Source organism: Ostrea edulis, chromosome 1 (assembly GCF_947568905.1).
Source record: "Ostrea edulis chromosome 1, xbOstEdul1.1, whole genome shotgun sequence".
Classification (NCBI taxonomy): domain Eukaryota; kingdom Metazoa; phylum Mollusca; class Bivalvia; order Ostreida; family Ostreidae; genus Ostrea; species Ostrea edulis.
Genome location: NC_079164.1, coordinates 66,057,500 through 66,075,337, shown reverse-complemented (window position 1 = coordinate 66,075,337; position 17,838 = coordinate 66,057,500). Strand labels below are relative to the sequence as shown.

Sequence of the window (17,838 nt, the reverse complement as noted above, 5' to 3'; positions counted from 1 at the left end):
TGACAAGGTCTTTCTTTGCGTACCAATTGCAAAGTTTTTGATAGAAATCGAAAACAGGTAAGGATAGGCAATTGCGATATCAACTTTAATATGCTCATTTAAAACTTTCTCTGCAATTTTCCAGTAGTATTGCGTACGCGTGAACAACTGAGAAACGAAACAACTATTAGCTGCAAACTTCCGACAGTGTTCGTCTGCACACAAACCAAATCTATATAAAACGAGGCCTCGACGGGGGAGTTTGCTACATGTATCAGCTACTGTAAATGTCGCGTACCATGTGACTTTTGTGTGTATTTTTCTGTGTTTCAGAAGAAGAAGAAAACCGTTGCAGCCATTACATGTGTTTGTCAACCCCTCAAAGTATTCAGTCATCGTAGGTCTTAGCATGACACAAATGAATCCATTGTAGATATACTTGCACGTGTTTTACAAACGCACAAGCACAGAAAATGCCACTATTTAGCGAAGTTTAAGAACTACAGCAAAACCATTTCATGCATTTACATATCTTGTCATATGTGGACGACAATAGAGGTACAAGAATCCATTAAGTGATCAACCACATTTTTTTTAAACTGATGAACTAAAATGACCAAACGTTTTTTAATGCCGCCACTCTCGATATAACGCCAAAAACAGGCTGGGACAAAATCTGGCGATATACCGGAGTAACACTGTATGTACAGTTGTCTGCTAGACTTCCCTCAGTCAAAAATATTTAAAAAGGAACAAAATGTTTTAAGAATTTGACACCACTCCTTGTGCCCAAGGGGCGTAGTGACCATGTAATTTACAACTTTAGTTTCCAGTTTCCCAAAGATGCTCTATAATGAAAATTGTCATGCATACTTTCAGCCAAGAAGAAATAGACTATGTTCTAATGTTAACGGACCAATCGCAATAGGTCATCAGAACGGCATCCAAATTCAATCATTTTCTATAAATCATTGATTGAATGATGCATTGGTCTAGTATACACTGTAGGTGTTGACATGAAAACGTATGTTTGGCGATTTTGCGAGAAATGCCGATTCTGAAAATAATGATAAAGACAGGTTTGTTTTTTATTATCGGCTGCAGGATCGAGCGATCTATTTGTAGCTGTGTTAGAAAGTGCGCATGGGGGAATGAGAAATAATTTTTTATTGATTCAGAAGAGTAACAGGTATAAAGGTTCTGATTAAAAAAGAAATTGAAATACATATATCTAAATATAAGCCATGATTACTGTAAATCATTACGTTTCATTTTTATTCATTATTAAACATTAAAATTTAAAAAGATGTGGTCATTTACCTCACAATTCTACTGTCACAGAATATAAGTGGTCATTTACCTCACAATTCTACCGTCACAGTAAATAAGTTTAGTGACCATTTACCTCACAATTCTACCGTCACAGTATATAAGAAGTGGTCATTTACCTCACAATTCTACCGTCACAGTATATAAGAAGTGGTCATTTACCTCACAATTCTACCGTCACAGTAAATAAGTTTAGTGACCATTTACCTCACAATTCTACCGTCACAGTATATAAGAAGTGGTCATTTACCTCACAATTCTACCGTCACAGTATATAAGAAGTGGTCATTTACCTCACAATTCTACCGTCACAGTATATAAGTGGTCATTTACCTCACAATTCTACCGTCACAGTATATAAGAAGTGGTCATTTTCCTCAACTCCTCACACGTTCTAACATGATTAAACAATAGTAAGATAATAAGATGCAATGTCTGAAAATCACAATCAAGACAAAGTTCTCCGCACAGGAAATATCTAATTTACCCATAACAATTTCAAAGAGTCTCAAATCTTAGAACTTCACATAAATGGGACGGTGGACGTAATTGATAACGTGGGAACAGGGAAGGCCTTCAGTATGAGTAAGCACATATCACAACTTAACAGTATTTAAGTTTGATATACTGGGCATCATTATGACACCCAGTCTCATATAAAAGTCAATGGCTTCATAAACCACAAGTATGTATTCAATAATGATTGATAACGTTCCTTGACCTCTAATCTCTTTGATATTGTAATTACTAAACATTATTCCTCATACAATGTGATATACTTGTTCTTCGATGATCATTGTTTTCGTACAAATGTATCAGTCACCATTGAAACACGTTGATATACAATTACTTGATGCTGTGTATGTGTGTGTGTCTCCACCATCCCTTCCAAGAATAGCAAAATTGGGACTGACTTAATAGGAGTAAATTTTCATATGAAGTGGGAGCTTATGGACTTAACTCCATGTCTGGAGTAACACCACAAGATTTCAGCACAAGTGCTTCTTTAGAGAGGGGTGAATGCAGACCTCGAGGAACACCTAATTGATATTTGGTATATATTATGATAGTCAAACTGTAACTGTCATACAAATCGAAGTTTTCAGTCTACATGAAAATTTTCCATTAAAGAAACATTATACAAAGACCAATTTTTCGTCATTAGTGATCAAGTTACAGTATATTATTAGTCTGTAAAATGTTTATTATTTTGTAAAGCTCCATGTGATATAATCACTGTACCTGCATATGTTAGGTAAACAATGCAAGGCAAGCTCCCGTGTTATTGTTACGCAGATTATTTTGTCAAACAGAAATTCAAATAATGCAGCAAAACAGAGCGGGAAGATATTTTGTTAAAGAGGTAAATTCATGGGAATATTTTGTAATCTCCAGAAGGAAGTTGTTCAAGGTTCAATTACATAATGGGTCAATAAAGAGAGCTAAATCAAACAAACCCTATGTAAAATATTGCTAGGAGCGTTCGGTGATAAAACGGCCCTCGAACTGGGAAGCTAAATACACATCCTTACCACCGCGATAAATCGCGCTTTACATCCGGTGAGCAATCATTGTGAAAGAGCACTGGGTAAGTGTTCGCACGTTTTCTCTCCCTTTTGGTATATTTTAAAAATATTGCAAGAGACAGCTAGGTGACTAAAAATGAAAATGCAATGCGACAATGATTATTAGATTTGTAGTTTTGCGCAAATGTTGGAATCTCCATTTTCGGTGTGTTTTGGGGTTATGCAGAGATATTTAACTATTAGAATGTAATGAATTCAAAAACATCAATATTATATGTCTAGTTTTCTTGATATTTATATCTTGATTGAACAGCTTGTAGAATAATAAATAATACAATACTCTAATGTTGAATTAATATAAAATCCATATATAGATTAAATGAAAATGTTTTTCCAATGTCGTTAACTAATATGGGTTTTTCATCTTTCAAGTTTGTTCATTGAATGTTCATTTGTATGTGTCTCTGCTAATTGTTGATTGATGTGATTTTTTTTTCTTTAACTGTGTTATTTGGTCAAGTAGATACCAAACTATTCATCAAAATAAAAAGTGATTATTTGGTTTCGCGATAATTGATTTAGATTTCCATCTTCTTGCAGTTCACGTCAACGGTGACGTGCACACCTCAGCCATTAATGAGATTTACGAGTGCTTGCAGTTCAGTAAAATAGCTGTAAGACAGTATATGCGCCATTTTCTAAAATAAGCGTTTTTGCCAAACAATACATAATATATGTGTATAAATATTTCAAAACATTTCTTCTTTAATTATCACATAGCTGTGGGAATATTTCTTTGAGGTAGAATCTTCCATCATCTGTAATCACTGTTTGGTTGGGTTTACGCTAACAGAGGCCAAACGACGTTCTCTTGTGTAAACCCTCTTATCAGGAAGTTTATAGGCCTATACTGACGATGAAATGCTATTTAACGATGGTGAATATTGGGGTGATGGTTCGTGCGGGGAAAATGGTATTTGGGGCAATTAAAATGCGTCTATTAGGTAACGCAAGTTACTAGTTCACAGCTCAGCTCGTCTGTATCTTTCATTATTTATATTTTCATAGATCAGAATACTTACCCATCTTTTTCTCATTCCAGTATTAGCCGACAGCATTGATCGGCACAGTGACATAATTAAATAGTTTGTTTATTTTTGTGCCTCTCTATAAAATATGAAAATCTTGTCCTTGGCTTAATATCTTCCATGTATTCAAGAAACGAAAAGCTTAGCCATCTTTCATCACAAAAAAAATACGCTTGAAACACTTCGTTATTTTGTTTTTACATCATTTGGCTTAAGCTTCTCGGGGAAATTTAATGATCCTGATGAGCTTTCTTGAGGAAATCTCTCCGTTATAAATTTAGACAGCCATAAAGTTTCTTTCCTTTACATATAACTTTAACACTTACGGAAGCCCATTTAGGACCTATCAAAAACATGTTTCTAATTTGAAATAACGAATTTCAGAATTCGTTATTTCGATTTTGATTCGTTATTTCGAACATTGAAATTCATTGTAACGGATTAAATTTGTAAACTTCGTAATAACGGATAACGAACAGTGATCAATCTCATAACTCCTATAAGTAATACAAAATTAAGAGTTGGGCAAACACGGAACCCTGAATATACCAGAGGTGGGATCAGGTGCCTGATCTTGCGACATTTTCATCCAACTACATTTGATTAACTACTCGTTTTAACAAATTGAAATTAATTTGTTTTAATGAATCAAAATCTGATTTAATAACAAATTCGTTATAACAAATTTAAGCCGTTATAACGAATTAAAAAAATTGATATAACAAATTAGATCTTTAATAACGAATTCTGGAATCCGTTATTTCAAATTCAAGAATACTTTTGATAGGTCCTAATTGGGCGTTCGTAAACACTCATTAGGAAGCAAAACAATGTATATTTTCTATGAATTAATGTTGTATTGAAAGGGTGTTGAGTATTTGCAACTTTAGTACTAGACATTAAGAAACACTTTTATTTGTTAACATCTACTAGATATACACTGTACATGTACCTCTGACGCCTGGTACATTGTATTTAGCATTCTTTGTACATGTAGCTACATGTATTAACAAGATATGAAACAAATAGCAATGTTTTATACATGCAAAGGATAATTAAGTAGACGGCTGTGAAATACATATATTTACAACATGGATTGGATCATAGCAGATGTTTGCGCTACAGTTAAAGACGGAATAAAACTTACATATCAATGTGATACATCAATCTAATTATATCACTACACAAGGATCTAACGAAATCGCTTACGGAGGTCAAATCTAGTGACATTTTAATCATGCATATTTATCGATATGTTCATCCAATCAGAGAACTTTTTAATATTAGCATTGGTAAACGAAACGAAAAGTTCGGGAAAACAACAATTATGGCGACCGACTATTGGCGCACATTATAAGTTTTGAAAGATTGCAAGATTCATTCTTTAAAAGAGAAACAGAAACATGTGTTAATAGCTGTGCGGAATATTGTAGTTGCGATATAAGTGAGCGGATGAAAGGATCTAATTTTAATCAGATTGTGTGATACATGTACCTGCTCAGGTGAAAGCCAAAAGTAGAGTTTACTGCAAACACCCCCCCCCCCCCAACAACAGTAAATCCCAACACAAAACGACCCTAGGGTCCTTTTTGACAAAGAGGGGCAGTGTTAAACGTAACACGTAGACAGTCTCCCAATTTCGTCACAGCCTTGGTTGTAGTTGTGGTTTAAAGGAGGAAACTTTACTACTTGTATTGTTAGATGCCACGTAGTCTAAAATATGTGAAATTCATATGAATATTTGAAACTGTGTTTACATGTATTCAAATATATTTATATTCACTGTGTGTTTTATCGTTGATTTCTATTGAAATCCATTGTTTCTCATTTGCAACAAAGAAGACACATTTTGTCTCAATCTAGTTAGTTCCCTTCAGATGAGACCGCAAAAACCGAGGTCCCGTGTCACAGCAGGTGTGGTACGATAAAGATCCCTCCCTGCCCAAAGGCCATAAGCGCCGAGCATAGTACTAACTTTGCAGCTCTTCACCGGCAATGGTTACGTCTCCATATGAGTGAAATATTCTCGAGAGGGACGTTAAACAATATTCAATCAATCAATCCCTTTCAGAAAATGACATTCTTCAAAATTATTTTTCAGTTTTAAACACATCAGTCGAGTTACCGTACCTGTACTGGATTCCGAAACCTTCACAAAACCGTTACAAACAGAGAAACATTGCTGGATCAAGTAAATGTTCTACCAAGCTCCCGATCTTTAACTCCTCACGAAAATAGTAACTGCTGTGAAGGAGTGACTTTAAACGTACTGTGCCACTAGATATGCTAGAAGTGCTGTAATTCAAATGTGATTTGAAATCGCAAAACCTTAACTTTCTCAAATTAACAACATCAAATCGCACCGATTTTCAACAATTTACAAAACCATTCCTCACGATAAATTAAGACTAGGCTTGTTGAAACCATAGACAGCTGCTTCTTCAATACAAATGGGAAAGGGAAATGTTTTATATCTTGTGATCAGTCATACAAAACATTACTTTGTTAACACCATTCTGATTTTATGCTCACGTACTCTGAAGTTGATATTAAAACGATGTTTGAGTTCCTCATTGACAATATCTTCGTAGTCTTTGGTGATCCGGTCTTCCCTTGGTCTGTTGGAGTTCCCGTGGATACGAACTGTGCTCCTTTGTTAGCTTTTGTACGAGGCAGAGTCCTGCGTGGGAAGGCGGGGGTCTCTTGCTGTTGTCTTGGGCTCGACATTTAGATATATCTATTGAAAGTGCTCGTTTCATTCATATTATACATGCTAGAGACAACCCATAGTCTTCCACATCTCCTTCATACTTGGATATTCTACTGAATTTGGATGTTAACGACAAACTAACAGCTCCACTTTATGACAAGCGGAATGACTTCAGTTTCTTCATCGCAAACTTCCCATATTTATTAAGCAATATTCCATTGTCACTTGCATATGGTGTTTATGTCTCCCAACTGATTCGATACGTAAGAGCACGTTCTGCGTAAGATCAGTTTGTAAATCGAGGGAAGCTACTGACAAGTAAGTGGACTTAAAGGGGTTTAGATAATCAACAGTTTGCAATTTATATGGTAGTTATAACGTTCTAATTTACCAATACAACCTGTCATTGCGTAAAATGCTGTTTGACGTGAATACGGATTACAACATTTACCTGATCAGTATAAAGGGCTCGTGGCGGGTGTGTCCGGTCGACAGGGGATGCTTACTCCTCCTAAGCACCTGTTCCCACCTCTGGTGTGTCCAGGGGTCCGTGTTTGGCCTAATATTAATCTAGTATTCTTTGTGGGAATTATGAGATTTATCATTGTTATCGTCACCTGTTTTGTTATGATGATTTACTTTATGCATTTAAAGTTTGTTCTTTTGGAAAATTTCCCTTTACCATCTTTCAAAAATGGAAATCATTACCACATATGAAGACAAATCAAGGTCAAGTGAATTTAGCTGTCACATTAGGTGCCTTACATAATTTCTGCAATGTTTGTGACCTTCATATTCTGTTCAAAAGTAAATATTTTTTTTATTATTTGATTGAAAGTGAATCAAAGCGATATGATCATTGCATATTCCTTTCCTAATCTAATTTGAAACCATACTCAATAGATTCATTCAAGATAAATACCACACATGAACTTTTATATCAAACATTCCTCCTGTTATAAGGAAAATGAACTGCTGGCATTGGCTTTGCTTTCATCCTTTGTACATGATTATATCCTCGATATGCATGATTACAAGGCATTCTAATTCAAAGTTCATTGATCTGATTATGATACACTGCGATACTTGATCGAGGTTTCCAATATAAACCTGGAAAAATGACTGCATCACCATAAAAGGCATGTGCGCTGAGTTAATTTGTTTGTTATTAACGTGGTAGGGAATTTCCCCCTGATATGGAGACTTTACTAGCTGTAGGTAGAGTGCTACAAGTCTTGACCTATGTATGACACACAGGACCGAAGTAATATGATTGGTTTTTTGCTTACCGAGCCAATAACTGACACGAATCCCTGTTTGTAAGAAACCATGACATTTGCAAATCGTCTTGGTAGGCGTGACGCGGCCGCCGGTATCGAAAAATCGCCGCCGGGATTTCACGAATGCGAGGCAAGCGCCTTACATGTAATTACTAGGTTACCGCGACTGACATTGACTTAAAGTTCAATACGCCAGATTTTATCCTCTCTGTCATCCTTCTTTCAGATATCCTGACTTAAGGTGATTGTTACACCTGCGTGTTTTTGTTGTTGTTTATTTTTGCGTTGTTTGTTGTGTGTGTATGTGTGTGTGGTTTTTTGTTTGTAAACAGTAAATATCTCCGATAGTGATGTACAGGGAAGGAGAAAAAACATACAATCACGATAGTTTGCAGTGCTCAAAATAACAATGAATATATCATATCGTAAATCAATCAAACTCTCTAAATAATTTGGATCATTTAGATGAAGAATAAGCTTTAAAACAGAGAAATCATTAACAATTATTTCCCGATAGAATAATATACGCAAGATACATAAACACAGGTAATTATACACGAGTTGTTCACCGAAAGCAAAACAAACAACCCCCAACCCCCTGAAAACCACACGCATTGAATGCTGACAACCGTTTGCCTGGGACTACTGTAACGAACCGGAGACGTGCACTTGTCAAAATTATTACTCCATTTATTATAAAAATTTCCACAAAATGAAATTTAAAAAAAAAATCCATTTCTATTTCTACAGTTAACACGTTGTCACTCTATTTACATGAACCGTTAATATTGACTGTAACAATAAACGTAGGAGTCTATACCATATCAACCTCTAATAAAAACACAAGAAATGAAACGAGTTTTACTCAAAATGTCGATTCAAAATAGCTAAAACAAATTCTGCTTTTATCGTCACCTACCCAAACGTTCTTTCTGATCCAGTAATTTCAATATTTATGTCATTGATAAGCCATAAAAGAACACTCCTCATCTACACGTATAACAGGATTCGATGTTTGTTCTGTCATGATGAATTTTCGGCCCATTCCCTTGTTTGTCCTGGTGGCCATGAACAATGTCACTTTCGGTAAATATGTACTTTCTTTTACATTAATCGAATAAAATTATGTGAACCTTTTTTTTGTGTTAACACATTTATGTTTGGTATATTTAAAGAGATAAGTTGTTTTTCAATATTCTCAATAAAACATTTAACTTTCAAACTTAAGTTACATGTATCTGCCTAAACCGGATACCGGTAGTGACGTTGTTCACGTTCTGGCTGAATGCCTATACTGTTTATATAATATAATTTACTGTTCAGAGTTCGTGCAGTTTGAGAGAGAGAGAGAGAGAGAAAGAGAGAGAGAGAGAGAGAGAGAGAGAGAGAGAGAGAGATGTTTGTTGAATCAGAGGGGATGTCAGGTTGTACATTTGAGGAATATAAAGAAAATTGCGAGTGATAATAAAGGAGAATCATTAGTTATATTTCGAAGGGAATCAATTTTCATGAGTACCCCATTCCCACGAATTTCAAAGCAGAAATAAATGCGAGCAATATTGCTACTGGTAACCATATGTCCCTCACAAAAAAGTTAAAGCGGAAAATTCTCATAACACCTGTAAAATTTGTAGAATCAAAATCATGTATAATGAACTACATATTGTGAATAATAATCCTGCAAAATTTGAACAAAATCAGCACAGCGGAGTCCGAGGAGTTGCGTCCACAAATTGTTCGTGTAGTGTAGCATGTGCAAATTCAACAAGTAGTGTAGCATGTGCAAATTCGACAAGTAGTGTAGCATGTGCAAATTCGACAAGTAGTGTAGCATGTGCAAATTCAACAAGTAGTGTAGCATGTGCAAATTCAACAAGTAGTGTAGCATGTGCAAATTCAACAAGTAGTGTAGCATGTGCAAATTCAACAAGTAGTGTAGCATGTGCAAATTCAACAAGTAGTGTAGCATGTGCAAATTCAACAAGTAGTGTAGCATGTGCAAATTCAACAAGTAGTGTAGCATGTGCAAATTCAACAAGTAGTGTAGCATGTGCAAATTCAACAAGTAGTGTAGCATGTGCAAATTCAACAAGTAGTGTAGCATGTGCAAATTCAACAAGTAGTGTAGCATGTGCAAATTCAACAAGTAGTGTAGCATGTGCAAATTCAACAAGTAGTGTAGCATGTGCAAATTCAACTAGTGTAGCATGTGCAAATTCAACAAGTAGTGTAGCATGTGCAAATTCAACAAGTAGTGTAGCATGTGCAAATTCAACAAGTAGTGTAGCATGTGCAAATTCAACAAGTAGTGTAGCATGTGCAAATTCAACAAAGTCCTATACATCCAGTAAAATGTATTAAATCAACATGATGGCACAATATGATCAACTTCATATGGTGACTAACAATCCTACAAAATTTGAACAAAATCCGTTGAGTGGTTTCCGAAAAGTATTCCTGTAGTGTGCATGTAGCATGTGCAAATTCAACAAAGTCCCATGTCTTCTGTAAAATTTTCGAATCAAAATAGCGGCCCAATAAAATCACCTTTAAATTGTGACGAACAATCTTACAAAATTTGAAGAAGAGGCCCACAGGCCTTATCGGTCACCTGAGTATTAGTCTATTTATTTTCAATTTAGTACCAATAGCATTAAAGAAGATATTATCTAAATGTTTTTTCACATGTATACAATTTTGGTCTCATTGTGGGATCAGAACGTTTACCCCAGGGATCATGATTTTGGCCCCACCTGATATCAAAACCCCTACTCCTGGGATCATGAAATTTGTAATTTTGATAAAGGACTACCCGCTTCTTCTAAATATCTCTTTAGTTTCAATTTAACATCAACAGCACTATGGAATATGTTATCTAAATGTTTTACACATATACATTGTATACTAAGTTTGGCCCCTGTCCTGGGGTCAGAACATCTACTCCGAGGATCATGAAATTTACAATTTTGGTAGGGCGTTTCTGCTCTACTTCACTCTCTAGTATCTATTCAGTTTTTCTTACAGATGTAAAGAAGATTTTTGAAATATGGTTAATTGTTGGCAGTTGTTGCCCCGTCCTTAGGGCCCAAGGGGTGCAGGGGTCCTGGAAATTACAATTTCTGCACACATACACACCCCTCCCCCTTGTCCCAAAGATGCTTCATACCAAATTTGAAAAGAATTGGAATGGTAGTTATCAAAAAGAAGCTAAAAATGTTCTATTGTTTACATGTTTAATAACTGGCCATTTTGGACCCCACCCTGATACCAAAAAACCCATATCCCTGGAATCATCAAATTTACAATTTTAGTAAAAGACTACCTGTTCTTTCTAAATATCCATTTAGTTTCAATTTAGCATCAATAACACTAAAGAAGATGTTATTTAAGTGTTTTACACATAAACACTATATACATGTACCAAGATTGGTCCCGCCATGGGATCAGAACCTTTACCGCGGGGACCATGAAATTTACAATTTTGGTATAGATCCTCCTTCTCTGCATGTATTAACTTTATAGACAGGACTAACTGTTAGCTTTATAGACAGGGTTAACTGTTAACTTTATAGACAGGATTAACTGTTAGCTTTATAGACAGGGTTAACTGTTAACTTTATAGACAGGGTTAACTATTAACTTTATAGACAGGATTAACTTTATAGACAGTGTTAACTTTATAGACAGTGTTAACTTTATAGACAGGGTTAACTGTTAACTTTATAGACAGTGTAACTGTTAACTTTATAGACAGGGTAACTGTTAACGTTATAGACAGGGTTAACTGTTAACTTTATAGACAGGGTTAACTGTTAACTTTATAGACAGGGTTAACTGTTAACTTTATAGACAGGGTTAACTATTAACTTTATAGACAGGATTAACTTTATAGACAGTGTTAACTTTATAGACAGTGTTAACTTTATAGACAGGGTTAACTATTAACTTTATAGACAGGACTAACTGTTAACTTTATAGACAGGGTTAACTGTTAACTTTATAGACAGGGTTAACTATTAACTTTATAGACAGGATTAACTGTAAACTTATAGACAAGGCTAACTATTCACTTTATAGACAGGGTTAACTGTTAATTTTATAGACATTGTTAATTGTATAGACAGGATTAACTTAGCTTTTCAGACTGGACTAACTGTTAGCTTTATAGACAGGGTTAACTGTTAACTGAATAAATAGGGTTAATTGTTAACTTTATAGACACGACTAACTGTTAACTTTATAGACAGGGTTAACTGTTAACTTTATCGACATGGTTAACTTAGCTTTTTAGACTGGACTAACTGTTAGCTTTATAGAAAGGGTTAACTGTTAACTTTATAGACATGATTAACTCTTAACTTTACAGACAGGATTGACTGTTAACTTTATAGACAGGATTAACTGTTAACTTTAGAGACAGGACTGTTAACTTTATAGACAGGGTTAACTGTTAACTTTATAGACATGGTTAACTATTAACTTTATAGAGAGGATTAACTGTGAACTTTATAGACAGGATTAACTGTTAACTTTATCGACATGGTTAACTTAGCTTTTTAGACTGGACTAACTGTTAGCTTTATAGAAAGGGTTAACTGTTAACTTTATAGACATGATTAACTCTTAACTTTACAGACAGGATTGACTGTTAACTTTATAGACAGGATTAACTGTTAACTTTAGAGACAGGACTGTTAACTTTATAGACAGGGTTAACTGTTAACTTTATAGACATGGTTAACTATTAACTTTATAGAGAGGATTAACTGTGAACTTTATAGACAGGATTAACTGTTAACTTTATAGATAGTGTTAACTGTTAACTTTATAGACATGATTAAATGTTAACTTTATAGACATGGTTAACTATTAACTTTATAGACAGGATTAACTGTTAACTTTATAGATAGTGTTAACTGTTAACTTTATAGACAGGATTAACTGTAATCTTATAGACAAGGCTAACTATTCACTTTATAGACAGAGTTAACTGTTAACTTTATAGACAGGATTAACTGTTAACTTTATAGACATGGTTAACTTAGCTTTTTAGACTGGACTAACTGTTAGCTTTATAGACAGGGTTTACTATTAACTTTATAAACAGGATTAACTGTGAGGTTTATAGATAGGGTTAACTGTTAACTTTATAGACAGGATTAACTGTTAACTTTATAGATAGGACTAACTGCTAACTTTATAGACAGGGTTGACTATTAATTTTATAGACCGTGTTAACTATTAACTTTATAGACAGGACTAACTGTTAACTTTATAGACATGGTTAACTGTTAACTTTATAGACAGGAATAACTGTTAAATTTGTAGACAGGGTTAACTATTAACTTTACAGATAGTGTTAACTGTTAACTTTATAGACAGGGTTAACTGTTAACTTTATAGACAGGATTAACTGTTAACTTTATAGACATGGTTAACTATTAACTTTACAGATAGTGTTAACTGTTAACTTTATAGACAGGAATAACTGTTAAATTTATAGACAGGGCTAACTGTTAACAATATAGATAGGGTTAACGGTTAACTTTATAGACAGGGCTAAGTATTAACTTTATAGACAGCGTTAACGGTTAACTTTATAGACAGGATTAACTTTATAAACAGGGTTAACTGTTAACTTTATAGACAGGATTAACTGTTAACTTTATAGAAAGGGTAACTGTTAACTTTTTAGACAGGACTAACTGTTAACTTTATTGACAGGGTTAACTGTTGACTTTATAGACTGAGTTCCGAGCCATTATACATTTGCATTTAGTTTAGATGTTAGCAAATTCCTCTAATAAAATTCTAAGAAACAATGAACTATGAATCCCTTCTTAGTTTTACTCCATTTTGATCACAATTCATCTTGAGAATGTCCCTCAGATCAACAGCTTTCGGATGTATTGCACCTTCTAAGAATCATGGATCCGTTTATTGTTCCCATCGTAAGAGATTAACATAAACATTTCCTCGCAACGGAATTAGAAGGGATGTAACGCAAATCAGTGCGCACGTATCGCCGATATAAATCAATGTTGCGATAGCGTTGTAAATATGTCCAGTTACGAGGTGATGCCCCGCTTCGAGTGTTCATATTTCACTTCGAACGGGTATTTAAGTAATCTCGATGAATGTTCATTCACAAAACGAATTTCGATACTAGTTTTGCTTTGCTAAGGACTGTAGAATACAGTATAAAATAAGGTAGAAAAGGCGTTTACTCATTTCTTTTTTTCTATTTTCAAAGATACAGTAGTAAGACAAAAGTCCAGGTCCAACAACGGGTTCAGTCAAGTCTGAGGAGCAGTGGTCATATACTTCAAAATAAATGTAATATCTAGGTGAGACCATGCATTCTGCTATTTGTCATTTTTATGCTTGTCTTCAAAGATTACAAAGTCTCTGTCTGCTATGCTTTTTGCAAGATTCAATTTGGAGCATGAACTTATGTATAATATAATTGTATTTGCAAGTACGAATTAATAATAGGGAGCTCAAACCACCGTGAAAGTCACTGATTGGTCATTTCATATAATTCCCTACAGGTGCATTTTGATTTCATCAAAAATAGAGGCTATATTTCTTCAATGGTGGTTTTTTTTTGTTTACTGAAAAGCTCAAGAAAATATGGTTAAATTATGTCGTGCATTTATTATTATTCAAACTGCATTTAGTTTGTTTTGGCAGAGTAATTTTGTTTAGTTGGGGAAGGAGTTTATTAGAATAAGGATTCAACATGACAAAAATGTATATGGTCTATGGAAATTAAATATGACGTGTGATAACGGTAACACTTATTTTACACGACAGTAACAGTGCGATGTAAGGATGTTGAATTTTATCAGGTACGTTTCACGACAAAAGAGTGCTCGCTGAATGACTTAGACACAATCTCAAGTGTTGAAGATCAATATCACCTATGCGTCGCTAAAGAGTCCTTCTATCTGAGTGTCTGCAACTTCAGCCAACGATTTCGCAGCGCAACAATTTGATCAGTGCTCTCGTTGTGTTGGAGGTCGGAAACTAATACCCTGAGTGATATATGGATGTCTGAACGTGAAAAATTATAAGGTAAGACATGTTATGTTGAATTTTGTACAATTCTACACCTGGTTGAATGTTGTATGCAAAATATTATTGCCATATTTTTAAGTGTTTATGCAATGTTCAGTATTTTAGACGATATTATGCGATATTGCATTATAAGGGATTACCGAATCAACATTTTTGGGTACTGTTATTTATGAATTGTAAAATGCAATGTATTGTCTTTCTAATATATTTATTTTACTTAGTGTATGAAGATTTGTATTTGACTCATTTCTTACTCTTTAAGTTGTGCTTAAACATATTATGGTAACCGTTGATTATTTAATGAAACTCGAACCAAAAAACAGTAAATACGAAATTTACAACTATAGTTTGAACATGTATTTATTGAATTTCATTAATTCAAATACAACTTGTACCGAAACACAATTCTAAGATCGAGGAATGTGTAACCAGCGTCAGTCATATTTAGAGGGTTTTGCAAGACAACAATATATGTGTGTTGTGAAATGTATATTAATATTGTTTTGAGGAAGATGCACATTTGTATGCGTGAAAAGTTTTAAATGAAACCGTGCAACATTGTAGTCATGATTACTGTTGATAATACAATATAGATATATGCTACAATATGTTGTTTGGGTTTTTTTATATCTCATATATTCTTTCGAAGCATTTCTTAATAGATCTAGAAATAGAACCAGAAGCGCTTAAATACAGACAAATGGTCTTGTAAACCACCTCTGCATTTGATTTTGTTACAGACATTTTCTCTTCACAAGGCATGAAAAACTGAGTCCAGCGAGATATAAAAACACTGCACAATTTCATTAAGTGGAAGGCATTCGGACACATTGATAGCAAATCGTTCACGTTTTCTTTTTTTTACCATTAGGATACTGTAATTAAACAAATGTCAGTCCGTCATATGTTTCTGGCTTTTCTGACGGATTCCAGTTTTTCTAATTGAAAATTGTCTACTCTCCTGAAGTTGATGTTTCAAATGAAAAACTGCATTATGGGTTCATGCCTTCTGAAATCACCACATGAATTACTTTCTGACAAATTTCACCACATGAACACTGCTGTCGGAACACTTTCAGACAGACACTCTATAGTACTACTCGTACTTTGTAGAAGTCAACAATAAATACAAGCACGCCATTTGTCTGTTACTCAACAGTGTTAAGTAAATGCATGTGTGTTTGTTGTCGACAGATATTCAATTGACACAGCTGTGGCGTTCATGCTATGTTGTATAGCGGGTTGAAGTACATAAAAAGTGACAAAAATACAACTTGCATTATCGATAATAGAAATGATAGTAGATGTAAATTTACATATAGATTTTGAGGTATCAATGAATCTACATAGAACTTACTGAAATTGTTCTTGGCATGAAGAAGTTTATTCAAAACTGTGTTTTAGCTCACATGAGTTAAAAGCTGACGTAAGCTTGCCCGTCGTCTGTCTATAAATAAGTCATCTTTTCTAAAACCACTTAACCAATTTCTACAACACTAAAACAAAGTATTCTCCTGATTCAAATTGTCGAAATGAAGGGTCATACCTCCTTCCCAGGGCAGATTATTAAGAAATAGTTAAAATAGGGTGGGTTGTTTAAAAACAATCTTTCTAAGAATTACTGTAGAAGAAAAACCAAACGTTGCAGGAAAACTATTTTATTGATACATGTATAATCATTGAAACATCTTCAAACCAGCGGGGGGATAATAACGTTTTATACATTCTGGTTGTTGTTCATAGTTTAACTTACCATCAAGAATGTGCAAGAGAGTATTTTGTTTTAAAAAAAAATCTTTTTGTCAAGAACAGTTCGATTTGTCAAATCAATATGCAAACATTTTTAGGTAGTGTAGATTAATGCATGTTAAAGTTTGTTCAAATGTAAACATGCAGTTAATATGTCTGGAAAATCACGTGGAAGTCTTTTAAATTTTCTTCTCAGTATCCATGTACATGTAAAAGGGTATGTACATTATGTAATTAAGTATCATTGAGACCCTGTGGTCACAGTATAGGAGTTTAAAGTTGACATAATTACGGGAAAATGTAAGTACTCAGTAGGGGGATACGCCAGTTTCGAGATACGTCCAAGTTATTTCCCATTGGAGAATCCTTGTACATATAAAATGCAGCGCGAAACAATTTGTTTACATGCGGGAGTGGGACAAATGACCATCACTGCATAAGTGATTGTGCTCAGTACGTTTATCATACGCAGTTTTATCACCACAATCCGACTGATACACAAACTGAGTAAATGATAAGTATTCAGAGAGTAATTAAATATATGGAATTCTTATCATATAACGTTATTTTACACAACTGTATCTAGGATTGATTGATTAAATACTGTTTAATGTCCCTCTCGAGAATCTTTCACTCATATGGAGACGTCACCATTGCCGGTGAAGGGCTGCAAAATTTAGGCCTATGCTCGGCGCTTACAGCCTTTGAGCAGGGAGGGATCTTTATCGTGCCACATCTGATGGGCCTCGGTTTTTGGGGTCTCATCCGAAGGACCGCCCCATTTAGTCGCCATTTACGACAAGCAAGGGACACTGAGGACCTGTTCTAACCCGGATCCCCACGGGATCTGTATCTAGGATATTACTTGCAAATATGGATACAGCTTGCAAATATGACATTGTTTTTATGTTTTCACTTTGGTAAAACATTGCTTTCGATAGTATTTTGTATTTCCTACATTTACATATAAGCTGGTTTAAATACATTTTATCGTCTTCCTCACTTGTAGTTCCATTCTGTCCCACTTAAGCATTCAAAGTTCCACTAAATGCACCTCTTACACAGAAGAGCTCTTATCGCGAAACTGGCGTATTTTA

At 34.6% G+C, this 17,838-nt stretch overlaps 1 protein-coding gene across 2 annotated transcripts in view; it reads left to right on the top strand.

Annotated features, from left to right (window-relative positions):
- The first annotated feature begins 320 nt into the window (after positions 1 to 320).
- Positions 321 to 17,838, top strand: part of LOC125647036 (cholecystokinin receptor type A-like) — a 29,617-nt gene continuing 12,099 nt past the window's right edge. The window contains exons 1-3 of one of the 2 annotated variants that reach the window (XM_048873734.2): positions 321 to 376; positions 14,166 to 14,259; positions 14,764 to 14,989. The gene's annotated coding sequence lies outside the window, so the exon portion shown is untranslated. Of the gene's footprint in view, positions 377 to 2,818; positions 2,897 to 14,165; positions 14,260 to 14,763; positions 14,990 to 17,838 lie in introns of those variants that run through there. The other variant, XM_056156978.1, reaches the window with a different exon arrangement.